The following is a 4,131-nucleotide window of genomic DNA, read 5'->3' on the forward strand; positions in this document are numbered from 1 at the left end:
ACCTGGCTGGCTCGGTCGGTAGAGCACGTGACTTTTGATCTCAGGGTCGTGAGTTCAAGCCCCACGCTGGGCATAGAGCCTACCTGAACAAACACACAAAACAAGGTCATGATTGTTAATCATTTCAAGAATACCATGGGATTGTGTACAATTGGAAGTAGCTATGTGCTGATATAACGTGAATCGTCACAAAGCTGCTCAGCGCCTAGGCCTCCTCTGCTCCGATCTGGGCTGAACCCAGAAGAAATCCAGGACTTTGAGTCCTCTGCCGTAGAAGGTGCAGTGAAACCATCGTGTTTTGTACCTGTTGTTGGGGAAAGGCCTGCTTTCTTTCTTTCTTTCTTTCTTTTTTTTTTTTTTAACATGTATTTATTCTTGAGAGACAGAGCACAGGCGGGGGAGGGGCAGAGAGAGAGGGAGACACAGAATCTGACCCAGAGCCCGACGCGGGGCTCGAACTCACACACTGCGAGATCGTGACCTGAGCCGAGTCGGACGCTCAACCCACTGGGCCACCCAAGCACGCCCCCCCCCCCCAAAAAAAAGGCCCACTTTCTGAAGAAAAAGCGATTGGGGCTGACTCCGCAGCATTCTGACAGGGTCAATGCAGCCACACTCGTGAGGGCCCTCAGCAGATACCAGGCCACAAAAGCAAGGCCCCCTTGGGTCTTAGCTCAGGGGGCAAAAGGATCCAGTTTCAAATTTCAACTCCAGCGCTTAGGGCCTCCATCATTTTACTCTCCATTTCTTAGCCTCTTGAGCCTCGATCTCCCCATCTGTAAAATGGGGTCACAGTGCGTGCGGGAGGATAAAACACAATCATAACTCGGCTCCGGTGCTCAGTCAGCAGCCCCAGCTTTGATCACGGGTCGCTAGCAACACGTGGAAAGCACCGTAATTCCACCCGACCACAAGCATTTAAGTCAGCTTGCCGCGATCTGCCTTTCACCCACACTTCTTGGTGTCCTTATGCTCTGGAACCTTGCCCGCACCCCAGGCCCAGGCCAGAGTGGAGTCCAGGAAGTGTCTGTGGACCGTCCCGGGCGTGTGGTCTCCCCTTCCAGAGCTCTGCGAGGCTGGGTGAGGGGCCAGACGGAGCTGTGTGGACCACTGGGTCCGCTGCTCCCATGGCCCATCTCACCAGGCTGTGAGCCCCCCCCCCCCGACAGGGTAAGGCCTGGATCCGTGGCAGCCAGTGCGGAAAACCACCTTGAGCAGGGAGTGAGTACTCCCTAACTATCGGCTGCATGACTGCATTCTCGTTGGTTAGTTTTCGTGGTAAATTTGAAACCTACGTACATTAGATGCATATAAACTTACATACGTTATACAAAATAATTATTTCCCGTGAAATGTTTGAATTAAGGTGAAAACAGACAAACTGTGAATATCGTTCTTCAAGATCACGGTCACGAGATGAATCACTGCTGTGACTTGGCAGAAGGAGGTTGAAACTTGTACACAGGGTGGAAACAGGTATGAGCCTAGGGGTTTTTCTTAAAAGATGAGCGCGGCTTGATTTTATCGTCCCGGTTGCTATAGAAGCTAATGTTTAGGAGCCAGATAACATCAGAAAGGCCACAGATGCGGGGCGCCTGGGTGGCTCAGTCGGTTAAGCCTCCAACTTCGGCTCAGGTCATGACCTCGAAGTGTGTGAGTTCGAGCCCCGCGTTGGGCTCTGTGCTGACAACTCAGAGCCTGGAGCCTGCTTGGGATTCTGTGTCCCCCTCTCTGTCTCTCCCTCCCCCACTTGTGCTGCCTCTCTCTCTCAAAAATAAACAGACGTTAAATTTTTAAAAAAGAAAGGGCACAGATGCCATTTTTAAGTCCTGACACCTGAAAAATTCTTCAAAACCTATTTAGGGATCAGTGCTCTCCAGATGAGTAAAAATACTAGAAACCGAAAGAAGACAAAACCCCAGCCCTTATTTTGTGGGGCCAGCCTTCATCCGACGGTACCAGGTGAGACTGGGTACCTGGGCAGTGTTGTTCATTTGATGTTTTCCAGGAAAGTCACCACAAACCGCCCCTTTCTGTACCCTCCTGCACCCTCCTGAGCCCCTGCACCCCTGCACCTTCCAGCACCCCTGCACCCTCCTGCACCCTCCTGAAGCCCCTGCACCCTCCATTATCCTCCTTGCACCCTCCAGCACCTCTGCACCCTCCTGCACCCCTGCATCCTCCAGCACCCTCCTGAGCCCCTGCACACTCCAGCACCCCTGCACCCTCCTGAGCCCCTGCACCCTCAAGTACCCTCCCTGCACCCTCCAGCATCCCGGCACCCTCTTGCACCCCTGCACCCTCGAGTACCCTCCCTGCACCCTTCTTCACCCCTGCACCCTCCTGAGCCCCTGCACGCTCCTGCACCCCTGCACCTTCCTGTACTCCTGCACCCTCCAGTACCCTCCTTGCACCCTCCAGCACCCCTGCACCCTCCTGAGCCCCTGCACCCTCAAGTACCCTCCTTGCACCCTCCAGCATCCCGGCACCCTCTTGCACCCCTGCACCCTCAAGTACCCTCCCTGCACCCTTCTTCACCCCTGCACCCTCCTGAGCCCCTGCACGCTCCTGCACCCCTGCACCTTCCTGTACTCCTGCACCCTCCAGTACCCTCCTTGCACCCTCCAGCACCCCTGCACCCTCCTGCCAGGGGGGATCCTATCTGCACTGTGTCCAGAACTCACGCCCGCCACCATCGACACGCCAGAACAGAAGCCCAGAGCCTCGCCTTCCCTCCTCAGCAGGATCCAAGGTCCAGGAAAATCCAAACCCTCTGGTACCACGTTCCCATCCCTGAAGGATTTTCTTTCCGGTATTTCCTTCAGGAGACTGTTTGTGTCCGGGGCAATGCCTCCCCACTCCACACAGCAGCATTGACACCCCCGGAAGGGTGGACGTGGGGTATCAGTGCTCCTGCTTTGGGGTGCAGTCTTGACAGCCAGCTCTCTACCGGGGTCCCTCAGCAACGGTAAGAGGCTGAAGACCCCGGCCCCACCCATGCCTCGCGGTGTTTACAGAGATAAAGTGACGAAAGAGAGGAGAGCACGGGGCACAGGGCAGGTCCAGAAGCCTGCAGGTCAGCACAGCACGCCTGGACTGTGGCCCCTTCTCTGCCGGGCCGGCTCTGGATTGCAGGGACATCTGTTCCCCTTGCTGTTAGGGACGAGCTCAACCCCCCGCCCCCCACCCCGCGTCCCCTCTGTGTCTTCACTGATGAGAACATCCAAAGCCGACTTCCAGGAGGAAAGCGTCTCTCCTTGCGAGATTCTGGGATGTAGAACCTTTAGTGCAAGAGTCCATTAAGTAACTCTTGGGGAAAATGAGCCTCCGTACCTCTGTCACTTTCAGGCTTCTGCTTCTAATGGCCACGCACGACTGTTCCCTCCTTAAACGCTAACTCCCAGTGCAATTAATTTCAGCTGCCCGTGTCTCACGAAAGCTAAAACGATTTCAATGCATTATTTAAAAGTCATCAGGGTAAGTAATGACAACCGCACCGGCTCCTTTCGTAAATATACTTCGGAGGCCGCTATTCTGCAGATGAACTTTCGCATTGCTATGTCATTTGCAGTGCGCTCGGATGCCGCATCCATCACGTAAAAAAAAAAAAAATGCTGTTAAAAATAATATCTGCAGGGGCGCCTGGGTGGCTCAGTCGGTTAAGCGTCCGACCTGAGTTCAGGTCAGGTCACGATGGTGAGTTCGAGCCCCGTGTGAGGCTGTCTGCTGTCAGCACAGGGCCTGCTTCCTCTGTCCCCGCCCCCATCTCTCGCCGCCCCTCCCCCGCTCAAAGATAAATAAACAGAAAAAAATAATAATAATAATAATAATGTCTGCAAATAATCGTGACACCTGTTATGCTGGGGACGCTCCCCCAGGTGGGGGTTCCAAGCCGGGAAGACTTGGAACGTGATTCTTGTCCTCAGATGGCTGACATTCTAGGGGGTGAAGCAAGGGGAAGGTATCACGTTGGCGCTGAACCCCGGTGTGAAACGTCCCTCAGTTTGACCAAACGGAAAGTCATTAATTCAACCAAGCTCACGTTTTCCATGCCACTCCAGCCTGGGAGTAAAAGCATGGCACGCTGTCTCAGTGCGTGCCATCAGAAGACGCCCAGTCCCCCCCTCGATC

At 54.6% G+C, this 4,131-nt stretch overlaps 1 non-coding gene across 1 annotated transcript; it reads left to right on the top strand.

Annotated features, from left to right (window-relative positions):
• On the top strand, nucleotides 1-73 carry TRNAK-UUU (transfer RNA lysine (anticodon UUU)). Its single transcript has one exon. It is a non-coding gene; the product is annotated as a tRNA-Lys (tRNA).
• The last annotated feature ends 4,058 nt before the right edge of the window (nucleotides 74-4,131 follow it).

The sequence above is a fragment of the Panthera pardus genome, unplaced genomic scaffold, assembly GCF_024362965.1.
Source record: "Panthera pardus isolate Hobbes unplaced genomic scaffold, ASM2436296v1 HiC_scaffold_10, whole genome shotgun sequence".
NCBI lineage: Eukaryota > Metazoa > Chordata > Mammalia > Carnivora > Felidae > Panthera > Panthera pardus.